General features: G+C 48.6%; 1 protein-coding gene across 5 annotated transcripts in view; it reads left to right on the forward strand.

Moving 5' to 3' along the window:
- Window positions 1–217: 217 nt before the first annotated feature.
- The window catches only part of LOC116948288 (neuroblast differentiation-associated protein AHNAK-like), a 70,742-nt gene continuing 52,405 nt past the window's right edge, over window positions 218–18,554 (forward strand). Inside the window, exons 1-3 of one of the 5 annotated variants that reach the window (XM_076071433.1) lie at window positions 218–346; window positions 735–828; window positions 2,776–2,894. The gene's annotated coding sequence lies outside the window, so the exon portion shown is untranslated. Of the gene's footprint in view, window positions 829–2,775; window positions 2,895–18,554 lie in introns of all 5 variants that reach the window. The other 4 variants (XM_076071436.1, XM_076071434.1, XM_076071435.1 and 1 more) reach the window with 4 other exon arrangements.

The following is an 18,554-nucleotide window of genomic DNA, read 5'->3' on the forward strand; positions in this document are numbered from 1 at the left end:
TCTCTCATCACAACCACAACCACCACTACCACCACCACCACGCCTCGCCAACTCTCTCCACCCCCAACATCCTTCCCCCACCCCACCCCAACCACCACCACCACCAACACAACCCTGCTCCCCCAACTCACCCATCCCCACAACCCCATTCATCCACTCCCTGCACCAAGTGAAAAATAGAAAAAAAAAGACTCAGAGCCACACCCAGCCCCGCTCCGAAGCGAGGAAGTGGCGTGGGTGTTGGGTGAGTGTGGGACATCGTCGTCTGTCTTGCGCTCGGCGCTCTCTTAAAGCCATACAGAAGCGACGGTCCACTCTTCTCGCGCGAAGTTTCGCTGTGCCTCGAGTAAGCGGAGCTCCTCAAGTTTGTTGCCTGCTCGCTCCTTCCCTCTTCCCTTCTCGTTCCCCTCCCCACCACGCTCTCAACTTCACTTTCTGCTGCTTACCCCGTTATGCGCTCTATATCCCTGCTGATGCTGCTGCTCACGGCGCTATAAATAAGTAAAAGCAAGTGGCGACTGCGCTGTTCTATTATTCTATACCGTACGTGCGTTCTTATTCTGTTAAAAATCTAAAAAAAAAAAGTGTGTGTATGTTTGTTGAAACCCACGCTACGCGAGCAGTCCGTGGGTATGTACGTGCTTGGTCAGTCGTAGCCACAAGACCCCTCTTAACGCTTCGTAACAATTATATCGCAAATAACACAGCGCAGACACTTCTCGCCACTTCGCCAGAGGTGGTGCTGGGGGGAGGCCCCCATCAGCCCGCGACGTTCGTGCCCCAAGTCCACGCTGCGGCAATTTCTCTCCACCATCGCGAGAGAGCGAGGTATCTTCACCACTCGGACGCGGGACACTTCACATTTGGACATCTTCTGGCGTGCTGTCTCGTGCTTATAAGCCGAAAGACATCTCCCTATCAGATGCAACATGTTGTTGTTGTTGTTTAGAAGTTGCTTGAGATAAGTTGTCTCGCTTGGTATATTTGTTGGGATGTGCGCGCCAGGGCAGCTGCCAAAAGTCAATCGGAAATGCAGTTGCTGTTCTGTTTACGAGTAATACCTTAGGCTAACTCGTAGTTAGCGTAAATGTCCTTTCGGTTACCTCGGCGAGCCTCGCTGAGTGTCACGACTCGTGTTCACGAAAGGGGCTTTTGTACCCACCGATGTGTGGCCGCAGCTGTTCAGGATGAGTGTTGTCGGGCTGATTGTTTCGTCGCAACTGGCAACCGGAGAGATCCCGGAGAGATCCCGGAGAAAACCCGCGCGCACAACGGGGTAACGCCCAAAGCGGCCAGCAGACGGATTAAAGAATCCGTTTCTCTCAAGGCAAGTCGATTAGGCGTTTATCACACTCGGTCAGTGATGTGAATTCCACATTATCATGACGGGGGAAGTCTTTCCATAGGACACTCGAGTTGATTATTCCTGGAAGGAAGTGGCCAAATGTCTCCCTTCCCCACTCAATCCAATGCAGGGACCTCTTTAAATAAAAACTTGTGAGACCTAACGGCGATTCTTTCTGTGGATACTTTGGATTATTAGTCTTAGTCTGGCACGCATGGAGGGGTGTAGAGAAGGGACGGTACACCGGTGGCATGGCAAGTGTCGGGGGAGTCCTGTGAGGCGTGTTGGATGAACAGGTGTGCGCCTCTCTTCTCACCTGTATAGCGTTACCTGCCCCGAGGCGACCTGCTTAGAGCACCACGTGCCAATGTGCTGCTTATCTGTGTTATTCTATCCTGCCCGGTAAATGTCCCCGTACAGCAAATGTTTGTGTTTGCGTGAATGCAATGCGTAAATATTGCCTTCTTGTGCAGGCTATAGAGGCCACTCATTCCGAGTATAGGCCAAAGCACAGGTAAGTTGTTTAGTTGGGTAGAAATGAATGTTTTTAAATGCAATTGAAAGGCACGTAATTGCCGAAAGTAGTTTTAAGCCTTAAAATATTAATATCAAGTAACTTGATAAGTTAATTTCCCATGCATACAGCTATAGAGTGGGGGCTATAGAATTCGCCGTACAGTAATTACATCACAGGCGTATTTCTGTATCAGCTACATTTATTGTTGGCTAAACATCGCATAGGGGATCATAGGCGTGGTCCAACGGGGTTATCATAGGCCGCGTGTATTGTGCTCGTTTAATTATTCCATGGCTGGATCGTGCGAAGTGCTGATAACTTGAGGAGGCCTTCATCTTGCAGTGGATTGATCATGGCTGATGATGAGTTAATAAAGACCACGTTAAGTTTACTTTTGTTGAACTTGTGAGAACTCGGAGATCGGTATAGTCTCATTGGCAGGAGTGGTTTGGGCCACCAAATTACTAATCGCAAAACGAATGAAATAAAGTTGTTATTGCAATGAAGCAAATAGAAATGGGAGTGAAACGACGGTGTATATATTCCGTAACAAAAATCTAGAATTGCTCAAATTCAGCAGGGTGATTCAGACTCCCAGACCATTACACAGGAGTCTCTCCGGCCACTCCCTGGACGTGGGTCTTCATGTTTGTGCAAGACCATTCAGAAACGCAACATATTTGTGGTCAGGCTTATCGATGGAGGGGGGTAGGATAAACAAGTTACAGTTTTATTCGGGATGTGAGCGAGTTTATTAACAACAAAAAGACGACGCTTCCGTAGCCTTGCATTGCTGGGGCGTGGACATTTTTTGTTTGTTACACGTGGTTTCCATCTTAAAAAAAAAACACAAGTTGTACGTTCGACCGTGAGTCCTGACACGTACCGATTTACTCCCTCCTCCCCCTCGCAGCTCGCGGCCGCTGCCTCCTTCCTCCGTTTGTTTGCCAGACGCTCCGATCCGCCTCCCCCCCAGAGCTCTGCCTGCAGCAAGCGAGAGAAGGGGAGGGGGAGAGAAAAGCCCCTAGCACGGTAAGCTGCACGCATACTTGCCACATGTGCTCAGGTCGCAGTGCGTTAGGGGGTGGGCGTGTGGGAGTGAAGAGAGTTTAGTTGTATGCTTTGGATGGGGGTGTGGAGAGAGGTGTTCAGTGGCTTCGGAGGCGGTGGAGAGTATAGAAGTGGTGATTGTAGGTGTGGTGTAAGGTGGGTGCTGGTTTAATGTGGAGCCCAGGGACATTAACTGGGCGTTGGCTCATCACTATATGGCAGCATTCACAAATGGAACATTTAAAGCGCTCCAGTAGCAGTTTGCGACTGGTGGTCATCCAGAACAGACCTAACAACGTTTGACGACGCAACACCCCGATCCACAAATACGGAGGAGACATCACAGCGATGTGACACTCCGCTGCTCCTGACGCGGCTATCAGGGCTTCAGTGTGAAACTGCGGATGTTGCCCTGCGCCTACATCAGCAGCCATACGAAAGAAGAAGCATTTAAGTCGGCTAATGAAGAGGTGTGGTGCATGCACCATCCACCTTCCAGGCACTTTTGATTCATTCTTTCTGCAGAGATTTTCCCCCCCCCCACCATTTTTAATAAAAGTATTACCATAAATACATTTTGCAATATAGGCAAGTTTAGAGATGTTTTTTTTATTCCCACAGCTGGTAAAAACAATCCCGATGCCTTGGGGCGAGGGTTAGGCGGGTGTGTGGGGGTTGCCCTACTTCGCCACGCTGGTCAGTGTGACGCTGCATGTTGAAGGCTGCAACCAGTGGGCTGTTGAGATTTCACTCGGCGCTGATGTTCGCGATCGCTGAGAATCTTTCTTGGACCAACTGGTTTATCGCGCAGCGAAGGATCTCACTGATCCTCCATGGAGGTGTAAGTTACTTTAAGCAGAATAATTCTGTGGGTTCGGTGTACTCGCTGCTGCTGGTTTATGCTGCTGGAGCTGACTTGCAGATGCACAACTCCGCTCAGAAGCAGCAGCAAAAAATGTAAACATTTCTGCAAAGTCGGCTGCGGAATGGCAACAGATAAAGTGCGGTTGCGAAGTAAAAACAAGGGAATTAATTTGGCGAATAAGGTTGCATTTCAGTGTTTTGTTTAGAATGGAACTCGACAGTGACCTCTTGTGTGGGGCCCAGAACGATCGCTGTACAGTAACAATGTCACATCTCCGATTTAGCCGGGGTCTCTGATGTCGGCGGATGTGTGAGACATCGGTCAGATTCGTGAACGTCTGTAGACGATGACATTTGCACCGCGTGCAAATAGGTTACGAGACAAAAATAAAGCGCAAACTGCTTTAAATTTGAGAAACTGCTCCGAAGTGATTAAGAACACTGTGACGTGCATCGCTATGCAGTTTGCATGATACGACCAGAAATATTCCCCAAACAACATTTTTGTTTAAAGCAAAGGGCATTAAATTGAGAGTAACATTTCAGGACCTCTGCTGTGCGAGCCACGATAGCCAGCGATGGGGACGACCCTTGGTCGCGGTTCGCCTGCTCGCGGGCTGCCGCTTTCGGTAACCGTCGTGGTGGACACCGCAGACACGGGCACGGACACAATTTCCTCGGCACTCGGTTAATTTGCCTGTTAATTGGTCTGTTAATTTGTCGGGGTGGCTACGTGGCGGTCGGATATGCGACCTTTTTTATATACCCTGCCCTCGGTGAAATGGGTTTGCCTCGTGGCACGGTGGTCACGTATAGCAGCAAAGCGACGCCTCTACAGTAGCGGCGTTGAGTCGTTGCAGTGCATCTGCTACGAGGTCAGGGCGTGGCATGAGTGGTGGGGGACAGACGACTTTTTGAGAAAGTCCAGGCGAGGGAGCAATGCAGGGTGGATTGGGTGGCATTAAAATCGAACCTGCTTGCCAAAACGAGGCCCAAGCATGCAGAACGTTTAGAAGATAAAAACACATTTTCAAAGGGAAATAAATATAAAAATCTGGAAAAGTAAGTAGGCGGACAGGCCGATTTGATGGACAGACAAGAGGTAAAAAAAGAATTTCGGGGCAAGAATGAGTGAACCCATTTCCCATGAACGGCGTGATTCATGGGCTACTGAATTCTGAGTTTAAAGTTGCATCTGCAATAGCGGCCGTTATGACTGTGTCCTGAAAATGTCTTGAGGTTGTGACTCGTGCTTGTGGCTTGTGTCGTAAGCGAGAGACCGAACAAGAGCACATTCTGCAGTGGCGGATGTCCACAAAGTGCGCTCAGAATGGCAGTTGAATGCCTGCAAAAGGGCATGTGAAGAACGCGGGGGGCCCCCTTTTCGCCAAAATGCCACCACGATGTTCTTTTTTTTCCATTTTGTATGATGGAAACGGGCGACTTGCTGCTTGGAATTCTCTGAGAGTTCGTGTTTGCACAGTGGAGAGGCGCTTCGCATGTCCGCTTTAAGGATCGTGTAAACACGCCGTCAGTTTTGGCTGCGATGATTCCCCCCCCCCCTGCTGCGTGGTACACGGCGTGGTGGTGTGGTGGTGTGGTGGTGTGGTGGTGTGGTGGTGTGGTGGTGGAGGTGGTGGAGGTGGTGGTGGTGGTGTGGTGGTGGTGGTGACAGACTGTGGCGAGCCTCCTCGCTCGTCCCCCGCGTACAGTCCTGGCCTCTCACAATGAGCTCGTGTTGTGCTCAAATTTTCTCAATTATGTAACGTGGACAAAAATGTAAACTGCACATAGTGTATGCGGCACCACGGCTCTGCAAAAGCCCTTTCTGGAATGAACTAAACCTATTGCGAACTATTTATTTCGTGAGTTTGGTCAAGTCATGTCCTGACTGCATAGCTACACATGTGTTTACACGTGTATATCGGAGCATCAATAATCCCCCCTTAGCTACGTAAATAGTTATGCTTCAGAGTTTGAAATCGTTAGACAGTGAACAGATTTTTGTGCGGTTAAAAAGGTGGCTGTACGTAACATTGTTATTTTGTGTGGGGTCTTTGAAATGAAGTAGTGTTTAAGTGCCATTTTCAAATCTTATGCATGAGTCTTTTAAAATTGATGATTATAATGCCAGATTATAATGCCAAATTATAATGCCATATTATAATTCCAGACGTGAAAGCAAATATATTTTGGTAATCGGTTGAACCACGGCAGAACGAGAACAATGAAATGCAGGAAAATAGAAAAAATATATCCCTGATTAAAAATAAGTTGTTGAATTTATGAAAATCATTGGCTTTAATTAAACACGATTCATCCGGCATTGCAGGATGCAGATGGGGATGGGATTGAGAGAAATGTCTTGAAGGGCCAATTAGTTGGCCCTTCAAGATGATTAATTGTATTCCTTTGCTGGCGAGATGTGTGCAGCATTGCAAGACCAAGGAGCGATAAGTTTGACTTGACAAAAAATACGTCCGTGAGACAAATGAATAATTAACAGAGACTTCTTTAGATTAAACGTTCAGAAAAAGATACCCTGTAAATACCCTGCTAGTGTACCGTACACCGCACGAAGGAGTAAGATATGTTCTTCAGGTATGCCATGCATTTGGCATATTCATCTTACTTGCTATGATGCGGGCAGCCAATTTGTCTTGTACTTTTGTATACTTGAACATTATTGTAAACACCACCGCGGCGGATAAGATATATCTATGGCAAGGCCACAGGATGAGCTGGCGTGTAAGGTTGTCATGACCCAAATCATTCCGTTCGCTTGAAGCATCCCGCGTTCCTGACGCTCTTGCACAAGAACAACACCACGGTCACCAGACCCGTGTCGTCGATGCCCATTGACGAGTCTCCCGCACGTTCCAACTTGGGCATTGCGTGAGCGGTTGGCCCCCAACGGGCACATCCTCAGTGTCCCGGCTGACAAAGCCGTGCACAAGTGATAGATTAATGGAGACCCCCCCCCACCCCAGCACGCAAGCCCTGCCCCCCAAACCCCCACCCAAGGGAATTGTGTTTTCCAGCTTTAGATTTACACGGGAAATGGAATTCGTCAGCTGTCCCCGCATTGGCGTCAAGTGTTTGTAATCACTTTCCATGGCTAACGTGCGTTGTAAAATATCGGCGGTGGAGGAAAAAATCAACTGCAGGTGCAGAGCCACATTTGCGGTAAAGTCTGCGAGTATCTCGTGCGGCCCTACAATTTCTTGCTCACGCCCACTGATGGTGAGAGGCCCCTCTCAAAGGTGTCGCTCACTCTTCCACAATGGCCAAGACGTCTTGGGCGTATGTACTGTATGTGTGTACCTCTTTCGCGCCGTACGTCGCCACCCGTGCCGATCGGGGGGTGCGGGAAAAGGTGGGAGTGTCCACACTTTACCTCACCGCAACCCACATACCAATCGACTTATTCCTATGCATATGTACAGACAGTACAGTAGAGCATTTGAAATGTAAAATAAATCCAGTATCCACATGGAATGCCATTTTATGCATCCCAAACCTGCCAGCATAAAAAAAATGGGACTTACATCTCGCAGTGAATACATTTTCACACATTAGTGCATTCCAGAATGTATAATGAGTACTGAAGAGTAATTTATTATAATGCAATCCGTCTTTGCTTCTTCGTGGATTGGGTTGGGGTGCTGGTTCCAGAGATAGATGTAGAGACACTAAGAGTAGGAGGCACTCTTGTTTATTAACACGGCATGATGGTTACACTTAGTAACCACGGTTCCCAGTGAGGAGAGCTGGTAGACTGTCTGACTGGCGACGCCGAGACGGTGAAGACTCTGGCAGCAGTACGACGGGGACCCCACTCCAAACGACAGCCCCGAGGTCCCCTCCCAGAGCCCCTCTTATACTGTCAGCGTGGCCTGGCTCCGCCCCCGGCCACGCCCCCTTCGAGAACCGTCTAGCCGGTTCTCGATGTGACCCTTCCGTACATAACCTTTCCCCAAGATCCCTCTCGGGTCTATCACGTGGCCTGCTGTCCGTTAGGGCTGCTGTGAGCTGCCGCTCCTCTTCCCTGCCAGCAGCCAGCGCTATGCTGCTACGTGACCGATTCTATGTCACTGCATATGTATGTATGTAGAACTTCTTTCACACAGTATGTAGCCAACCATGCTTAACCGGAGGTTCAAGCTTTCTGCCGACATTGGTGTGAGGTGCCCATTTGCCTGTCTCTGTGGTAAGTGAAGTTAGCTTGGCAAGGGAGCAAGGAGCACTGTATTCACATACTATGGGGAGGAGGAGGGAGGGATACTGGCGTGGTATAATGGTTATCACATTGGATTTGTAATCTCAAAGTTGCCGGTTTGATCTCGCGGCGTGGCGGATGAGTACAGCGGTGCAAGTGTTGTTCAATTCCCCTGCCTCTGTCCACCCAGAAGATTAATTGGGGCAACACCGCGGGTAGTTGGTTGGCAAGTTGCGCGGTGTGGGGGAAAGCGTGGATAGCTCTTCCAGGATGTCTGACCAGCGTGGAAGAGGGAGGCCAAACTTCCCCTCTAGAGGGACGCTCGAGAGCCCCCTCCAGTGGAGGCCCTTCCGCCAGCAATGGTGTGACCAAGCAATTTCAGAGTTACACCTCAACCTCTACAAAGTGAGTTTTTGATATAGAGTAAATAAATAAATAACATTGGTTCTCTACATAAAAAAAAAACTTCAGGAAGCCCTCCCACAGGTCTCAGACATGGGTCACGTAAACATTCAGAATTTTAAATTCCATAGCTATCGGCTTCCTTGCCTGACATTTGGAAAAGTGCAGCAATCAGTTGTTTCTTCCCCCCCCCCGCACCCCCTGCAATCCCATTTAAAAATAAGAGCAGACTTGCAGTAAATATACTCCGCATTTGTGAGTGTGTTGGTGCATGGATGTCTCTTACATCTTTGCAAACTTGTTTTCCACACAAAGGCTTGTGTGCACTCGCTTTACACACGCCTAAAGAAGAACACTCCACGTTGTTGTTAGTCGTTCAGGAGCCAGGTTCCTTTTTAACCATAGGGTGCATGCGTGGCAATACCAAGACGATGATCATGCCCACCAAAAAATGATCAAATTCAATAGCTGTCCGTCACTTGGCATGGCGTGCTATATTTATTATCTGATGTACAAGCCAGGAAATTGAAATCCAACCACACAAAAGGAATTAAAGTTTTTGCCCTGCCGCCCAGATATAGTTTCTCCCAGCAACTTCATGCGTAGAAACTTGACCCAAACATTAATACTTGTAAAAATATATATTCATGCTAGAAACGAGCAGGTTTAGCCAAATACAAATAAAAGGCCAAACATGGTCAAGTTTTTAACAAACCACAAATTGGACTTGGAAACACAAATTTAAAGCCAGCAAAGTTCTAGCATACCATGTGCTGCTGCGTAGTTCTGCCTCTTATCAAAGTTTGCATTCATTTGTACACTTTATGCTTAATTTGCATATGTGAGTGAATTGAGTTGTTTTTGTTATATAAGGGTGTCCCAGAGGACTGTGTATTGGATCTCCCAGAATGCCTTGATTTGTGCTGCTTCGGCATTGGGATAACACTTCGAAGCCAGTGGCAGATAGCACATTCCAGCATGTCCACATTCCACACTGAGTCTCAACCACCCATTTTGGCTGTAGCCTCTGTTGGTTGAATGGTACACGTTTTCAAGAAACATAATTTTACACAAGTTGGTGGTAACACTGCGGCCTTAAAGAAACAGATATAATAGGTGACATTTCTCGCATGTGTGCTATGAAGCAGGGCCATTGCCCGAATCCTTGCCGATTATATATTTGTTTTCTTTGAGAGCACGGTAGATCACCCGTTTCCTGCCGTTCTCAATCCACAAATGGACGAAGGTGTCCCACATGTCATATCGGCCATTGGGTTCATTGACTGTACTTTGTCGTGCTGGCCAGCACGGGTTGGTCAAGCGAACCAAGGATCATTCCAAACATCAATTGCCATCGATGTTTGTCGTGGCCAGGAGTGGAACTTGTGTGGCCGGGTTAATAGCGCAGCGTGCCATCACCGCGCTACAACCAAGGTCGGTATCGCTGCGGTGTCTGCATTTAACTTGCGCGTACAGACACGCAGATTTGTAAACGGAACACTCCCAGACACTCCCGCAAATGTCTGTGTGCTTGACCCACCACTGGTACAGTAGTTAATCCTCCCTTGGTATGGCGCAGACAACACCACACCTTGTCGGTGTGGTGTGACAGAACTGGTCTCTACTGTCCAGCCCTAACCTGCCGCTGGTTGGGCTGTAGAAATTTGTGTCAAGCAGCTCAATTGCATTACATTTACTTAACTTGCACGCTTCATGACATCACGTTGCCATCGAACAAGACACGGTAATGTCATGTCTTGTACAATTTTGCTCCACTGCGCTGAACAGGCCTCACGGTATCAAAGGGAGGGCCCCTTACTGTACGTGACATCAGGCAACCGAGCAGCATTTTTTTTTGACAGGGCGTACCTTCCTGATGAGACCCTGAAAGTCAAAACTGGGCCAGGAATTTGCCGATGAAATAGATTCTGCCCAATCGTCGCATTGGATGGACTTAATGTAAATATTATTTCAGCAGCACCTGCTGAAACACACTGTCTGTAACCAGGACTTGTATCTGTAACACAATGCAGTTGCAATTCGGTGTGGATAATAGTCGTTTTCACAGAAACGCTCCTATTTGTGGTTCGCGGATAACATAAGTTTTACTGTCGTATATATTTTTTTTGCGTTACAATGCACTTTGGTAATGTTCCACAGCTTTACCGGGTGGCCATGGGAATGAAATCATTGAACCAAAGTGGCCCAATGGAGAACCTGTGAGCAGCGGACACAGCTGCCTCATTTGGCCCCAATCGCCCTCGTGGACACATTTTTAATTCCTCGTGCGCAGTGCGGGAATATATTCGCTGCAGATAGAATTTCTGCTCATGACTGTTCACATTTTCACACAGCTTTTCTGTTGCCTAAAAACGCTTGCCATTAGGAGTGCGGGTCAATTGGCAACAACAGAGCATTCTCAGCATAGCCAGGTTGTGTTTTGAAATGAGCTTTAGAAAATAAAGAATACAAAAACTTCTCCAATGCCAAGCAGGTCTGGAAACTGTCTAAAGCTAACTTGCAGGATGTACTTGATTGATACCGATGTGGATTTATAGTGTTACGTCTTGGTGCTCTTTCTGTAAATTGTCCCCGTGGATTTTTCTTTATGAAATGATGTCACGAACGTTCGGTTGGTTCTGTCACATAGCCTGCCGCTGAAGTGCCCGCACTTGTTCTGCAATGTTGCAACATGCAGCAAACCTCGATGTGCCTCACAATATAATTGTTTATATATACATCAAATAAAGACACAGTCTCATAACGAGACTTTAGCCCTGGGCTGACCTGTCTTCAAATATGAATTTTATTGAAGGTTGTTTGTGCAAGGCTGTAGATTATGAAAAATAGAAAAACGCCAAATTTGAAACATCAATCTACACCATTTACAGCGCTGGAAAAGTAATACGTTAATGTTATTAGTAAGATTTGTAAGGGGAAAAAAAACCTCCCCAAATCATTGCCAGAATCCTGTCAATGGTGTGAGAACTAAGATACTTGCCCAAATGCCTTTGAGAAGACCATGGCTGGTTACTAAGCAGATGCAAGTGGTTAGTTTTCATTCTATTTGTTTCCCTGAAAGCGTAAATATGGCCACAAATATCTAGAAGATGCTGCGTCGTTCGCTTTTCAATTTCCTTTTGGAATTGCAGTTTGCCTAAAATATTTGGGTGCATTAAATATGACCGTGTGATGTGTCTTTTAAATATATATTAAGCTCCCATCTCGTAACACTATTAACTCGGCACACTTAGAAATGCAATAATATCTTGCATAACCTAAGTCTCTTCACTAACAAAAGCCATTTGGGCTTAGCATATGGCAGAGCTTTGTCAGTCAGATGCTGATTGAAGGCCTCATCATGCTGTGCGAGTCAAATATTGCAAGTAATGATTTCGGAAGCGGTATTCTTAATGGATACATGAACTATTTGTTTTATTTACCAGCTAAAGCCCACTGAGCTATATTTTCAGAGGTGACCTGGCCACACATGATAGGTCATCGAGGAAATGACTGATATCATTGCCGGGATCAAACACCCCCCCACCCCTAAAACCTGCTGCATACCAGGCGAGGGAGATAACATCTAAACGACTTGCGGGGTCTATAACGGCTTGCAGGATAGTTTAAGCGTCCTAAAATAAGTTACCAGGGTGAATATTAACTTTTTAGAAGAGTGGTATATTTTTTACAAAAAGTAATGCATGTGAATATACCTTCGACAAACTAAATACAATTTCACAAAAAAACGAATTAGTACAATGCAGTGCAGAACAGCACAATGTAACATCCAACTTGCTCCGTGACGGTCCCAGTGTGCAACACGACCAGCTTACTGGATGCCACTGAAGCGCAATCCGAATTTAAGTGTCAACTTTAGAAGTGCGATTGAGGTTTCATTTTAGCAGCAGCGCGGTACAAACGTTCGCACCGGCGACGTTTCTGCAAACGTTGCGCGCGCAAACACAAAGGCACAGAAAGTGTACGTTTGGAAGAGAATGTTTGAAATATTCACTACTTTTTAAAGTTTCTACCATTATTGTTGTTCTGGTGAGAACTTTAAAAAAAAACACAGTCAGCCAAAGGGCCTGGGGCGTGGCAGTGCGAAAACAGCGCGCAGCAGCGCTGCCGCACGAAAGCCAACTCCGCCACTGCCGCACGGATCTGTAAAGTCGAGCTTCTTCCACGTGGAACAAAATGGGGCCGTCCAGACGAATGTCCACGATTGGTGCCGATGGCCCCACTCGTGCGCTCGGGGGTGACGCGTGTTTCCACATTCTCCTCCCAGGAATAAGCAAGGGGAGGGAGGGAAGAGAGGAGTGGAGTCGGACAAATATTAGCGAAGGGACGTGAGGGGGCTTGGTGGTTGAGGTGCTTGCTGCTGTTGAGTTGAAGAGCAAATTCCGAGAGATGTGGATGTTCAGCTTTGCCAACTTATTGGGCAATCACGAAGGTTACATTAGCAGGGCGAAGTGCTTCGGCTGTGTGAATGTGACATGCTATAAATAAGACATTGAGTGTATACAAGGTATCGGGTTCAGTGGTGCAACAGTGATCACACTCCACCAGGAACCACTGCGACCTGAGTTGGCTGCCTGGCCATGGATCACATCAGTCTCAAGTGATAACTGAAGCAGTCCCCCTCCCCTCCCCCGCTAACCAACACCGACCATCATGGTGAAGTATGGCCATACGGTGTGAGAAGGCCTTTGTCCAGCAGTGGATTGCATGTATGTTGAACTTCTTTCGCACCGCACGTAGCCAAACGCGCGAATCGGGGGTGCGGGAATGACAGGGACGTGTACATTGTTTACATTTTAAAAAGGACGCTGCATTGATTGTCATCGTGAAGTATAATCAACCAGCATCGTGACGAATGTCCAAACAACCCCCATGACTGAAAGGCATTGGCAGGCGTTCATCCACCAGTGGATTTATAAAGGCCTTCAAATTGTGTTATCACTTCATTGCTTGCATACAAGACTATCTACGCTGGTTGGAGCGATCAGAGCATTTGAGTGCGTCTGCAATTTATCTCCCGTCACTGTGAGACTGCTTCGTCTCTCCGCTGTGCTGGCTCCGCCACGTGTGTGTGTACTTGAAGGTATCTATGGCTCCGACGTGGAGATGGGAGGTGGAGCATTGACGTGCCTTTCCCAGGCTTATTATAACAACCATGTAAAGTTTTGATACACACTTGTAAACATTCCGAGTTGTCCTGAAATGTATATACGCTGTGTGTGTGTGTATATATACTGTGGGGACTTTGTAGAGAAGGCAAATTACGTTTCCATAAATCTACCACGGTACTCCCCATGCACGTACAGACTTGGTTCTCTCTCCTCCGCCCTCTCTCCCGGACCAACCCACAGCACCTCCCCCCCACCTCACCGCACCCCTCCACCACAACGAAGTGGCCGCGGGGGTGAGGAATCAATCTGGTGCCCCATAAACGCCATACATGGAACTGTACAATAATATCTAATTTTCCCATTTACCTTAACGAAACGCAAACGATTAAATGAAACGTTATGCATGTCAGCTGCAGCTGGGGCCATCTGTGCGCAAACGGATTTGGGAGCTGGGTTTCGGAATGTGTTTATTTTGGCTTTGTTTTCGTGTTGCATGCTGCCTTGGATATCTCCTTTTGAGGGGGTGGGGGGGGGGTGTGGGACTTTGAGTTGAGTCCAATTGGAAAATATCAATCTATGCATCCAAAACTGCACAAACACAAACCCAGTAGGGCGAATGTACGTTTGTGTACAACCGGTGTGTTTCCAGGCGCCTTTGTTGCACTCCAAAAGCACACGCTTTTTCACGGCGGTAACACCGATGTACAAAAGGGATATTGTTTTCACCGTTTCGGAGCGAAGTGATGAGATGTGCCTACGAAGACTACCACTGAAATGGGCAGTGGTACATTCGTTTGCATGGTGAGCGTGTCCCGTGCCAGTGTTTACGCGTTTGGAACGCAGCCCACCAGCACCGGTGCATTTGGTTTGGTTGAAGCCCATGTGTGCGGCTGGCCATTTTGACACGAAACATCGTCTCCAGCTATAGTCACCGTTGACACGGCATCGTACGGCCAGCAGAACCTTTGTAAAAACAACCGCACACAACCCACGGGCTCTCCTTTTTTTCCACGGAGTATTTGACAGTTGAAGCTCGTAAAACCACAATTGTGCATTGCTCTCATGCCAATTTTAAGCAATTTCATGGCGTAATTTGCGTCCAGCCGGTAATGCGGTGTGATGATAGTGCGTGGAGCCTTTCCGAGGTCTAAATGGGCATCTAATTGTCCTTGGAAATAAGGGCGGTGAAATGTCGCTACCCATTGAGAAAAGCCACGGCTTTGGCAATTGCACGTTGCGGAGAGGGTGAGCGGAAAAGAGCGTTGGTGGGAATGGGTTTGGTTGTCGTGAGAGCGTAGATTAGGGGGCAGCGTTTGGAAACGTCGTGGAATGGATGTGATCTAAACGTGCCACGGGTTGAGATTAAGCGAGCAAGTGATGTGCCAACTTTCCTCATCGCCGTAACGTACTGTCGTGCCAATCGCCCAGATTTGCAATCGAGGGTCATCCGATTGAGACACTGCAAAAGGAAATTGTATCACGATTCGTAATGGGGCAGCGGTGGTGGCAGTTTATTTGGCCACGAGCCGAAGTGTTCGGAGTGGGTGGGGTGTCTGGGGAGTCGGGGGGGGGGGGGACCCACGTGATGGGGGGTGGGGGGCAGGGGGACCGATGTGCTGGGGTGGTTAACCACAGAAGTATGAAAGGCCCCCCTCGGGTAACCCTTTGGATGCGGCATGAAAGAATTACAAGTTGAAACTGGTTGGGGCAGGGGGACAGAATTTCTGGCATCGGATGATAGCGAATGCCACCGAGAAAGAAGCCCAGCGGGAATGCACAGCAGCGAGTCTTACACGCACACTGGCCCTTGACTGTGCAGAGGAACGGCGAGCGCGGCTGCTTGTGCATGTGTACGGTTGTGTGCTTGCGTGCATGGGAAGAAGTTGTTTGGGACGTGATCGGGGCACGGGTGGTACAATGCCACCACTTTTATCGTCCACGCGACACCAACGTATTCCACGTGTCGCCCTCATTCGTCGTACGAACAAGAGGGGGGGTAACAAAACACATTTATTTATCCATCCCAAGTGTTGGATTAGAGATTGGTACACTCATCTCGCTGTAAGATAACCTGGGCTGTGTTCCAGCTTTTACAAAATCCTGAGGTCTGCCCAGGCACCTTGACTTGCAATTAATTCTAGACCTCTTGTGGTTTTTTTTGTCTTCGTTCAATGCATCCCATTGTTATCAAGTGGCAAAATTACCGGGTAATGAGTGCCCACTGGTGCAGGCAGCACCACCGCGGGGGCGGACCCACTCGAATCACACCGGCGGCTGCGTGTGTGGTGAACGTTTCAAGTTCCCATTTCGGCGAACAGAGAGGGCCCTGTTGGAGCGCACGGCAGCTTCCTTCCCGTGGGTCGCACTCGGCGAGAAAATCGGATGAAGCTCTTTCTCTTGCCCAGGTCCCCTTTGCCGTCAGTCGACTGCTGGATGGAGGCCACCCCACGCCTGTAAGCAATGGGAATTGTCTGACCATACTTTACCACATTTGTAACGGTGAGGGTTGGTGAAGGTTTTGCAGGTGGTCGGGGGCATCCAGTACTGATCAAGCTGTCACTCGCTAAGGAATGTTAGCTGTGGCCGGTAATCGAACTCGGGTTAGCAGGGTTCACGAGTGCGCTGTGCTGACCACTGCTCCACCACTCTTCCCCCCTTCCCACCTCTTTAGCTTTAAATGGGGAAAATTAGGTCCTAGCAACCCATTCAAAAATCCCTTTCCTGTGTTTAGGGGATAGCTGGGGGGGATTTGCGTAGAGCTGAAATGGTGGCTGCGGCTTGGGACGCAGGGGACGCCTGATCGTACGGGACCTTCTCCCGGGTTAGGCCGCAAGTCTCGGGCACGGTGGTGTGCGAGCGAGGGGCGTGTGTGCGGCATTACGCACACACGCCCCGGTGGTTTTACGGCTCTGTTGGATTTGTAACCTCGGTCTGCAATAGAAAATGGAAATGGGGAAACAAAAACCCACTTGCCCTTTTTATAGCAAGAACCATTCGAGTATAAGCAAACAATGGACTTATAGTTTTGCGCTCAGTCTGACGGGATGGAAAATTGTTGGAGGTTTGAAAGGGAAAAAAAACCCAGAGCTTCCACGCTTTACACAAACGTAACAGCAGCAACAACAAAAACAACTGCTAACCCCTCCCTGAACTTGGCTAAACACCCGAAAGTTAACGGTGCATCCCTGCAGTGTCTCGCTTAAATCATGGCTGGTGGAATGGCCTGCACTAAGACGGCGGGGGGCTGTAGAAGATGCGGGAGTAGCCACGCCTGTCCCCACCACGCGCCACCTGCCGATCGACCGACTTTGCCGTTACCCATTTCAATTGCCGCTCCCGGGAGGTTAAATCGACGCCGGCGACCTCTGGATCGTGAACCCCGTCGTGCGAAACCACTTGCGCACCGCGTCTCAGGCGAGGGCGCTCTCCATTTTAGCACTCGCATGTGAGATTTGTAGAAATGAAATGAAAATTATAGCGCGCCAAAGTTGTAACATTCCATTCTGCCCTCCGCAGAGGGTATGGGATCACCTGGCGGGGCCCGGGGGTGGCGTGGCGGAGTGCGCGTGGGCGGCTGTGGAAAAGAGCCGGGGCTTTTGACTTGAGCGGAGCGGCGCACATCTCACGCTTGTTCCCTACTCGGCGGAGGAGGGTCGGCGAGATGGCGAGTGCCCGGGGAGTTAGGGTCCCGCAACTCCCCGGGCTTGTAACGTCACTCTGTGAACACGCCGCCTTCTGGTTGTGGATCTGGACGCTGACAGAGGAGGGCGCGGGGTCAGGATTGGAAAGTGGGAAGTTCCCACTCAGACAACAAAAGTAACGGGGTATGGAGTTCTGTCTTGTGCAACGCCTTTGTCTATCCACTGCTGGATGAAGGTCACCCTATGCCTGTTGGCCCTGGGGATTGTGACCATACTTCACCACACTGGTCAATTGACTGTCATTTGGAGCTGATCTTGGTTGTCCTGTCCACATGCCATAGCTGTATTTATATATAACTTGTAGCAGCATACCTTGGATTGTTTATGGGAACGGGCGACCTTCTGTATCGCATCCATCAGCAACATGCGCAATCTACCACAATGCCCACATCTTCCTGTGTTAAATCTTCATTATCTTTGCATTCTAATAGAATACAACAAACATTAGCCAACTGTGATGCAAAGCCACGGGGTGGAGCTGTGGCGCAGTCATTAGCACACTGCGCTATGAACACAGTGACCCAAGTTAGATTCCCTGCCACAGCTATAACGTCAGTGGCGAGTGATATCTGGACAGGACCTGGACCTCCCGCCTCCAATTGACCAACTTGCACAGAGGAGCGTGGTGAGGTATGGTCCAACAATCGCCGTGAACAACCCAGCATGGGCAGGTGTTGAGCCAACAGTGGTTTTGCAACTCAATGTAAATGCGAAAAACGTGCTTTATTTCGTGGAGTTGCGCATTCATTATGTTTGTGTAAAGTGGGCATTGTGGTCAGCTGTTTACGCTGACCACATGGGGTGAGGTAGGTCTTGTAAGTGAGAAAGAAGTTGTGGACCACTTGCCCAGAAGCATTACTTGAATGAAAGTTGACCCAAGCCAACTTTTCATTTGACATTTTTTACACATGCCGATGTTTTTAAAAACGTATCTCTTGACTCGGCCAGTGTACTGCCACAACAATGGGCTTCGCCTTCCGACAAAAGTGCAGTTGGATTTTGTTATGCAAAGGAAGCAAAGGAGATTTCGAGATTAGCCTCTCCCGCCTCTTGAAGACTGCGAGCATGTATCGTTACCTGCAGAGCGATATTATCGTTGCGGCTGATATGGGGGATCTCAAAGACGCCGACATTACAAACATTACACCCACGTGTGAGAGTCTCCAGGTAAAAGTCCCCCGTACACACCGTTTCCTTATGAAGCGTAGCTTGAACTCTCGCTTGTTGCGAGTGCCAGTGTGGGCCCTTGGTAAATGCGATCGTGAAGTTCGTAGCGGCAGTCGCCATGGTTTCAGTCCGGAGGATTGGAGCAGTGGACTTGGTG

This window comes from Petromyzon marinus, chromosome 33 (genome assembly GCF_048934315.1).
Source record: "Petromyzon marinus isolate PM22_M1 ecotype Great Lakes invasive population chromosome 33, UKy_Petmar_22M1.pri1.0, whole genome shotgun sequence".
Classification (NCBI taxonomy): domain Eukaryota; kingdom Metazoa; phylum Chordata; class Hyperoartia; order Petromyzontiformes; family Petromyzontidae; genus Petromyzon; species Petromyzon marinus.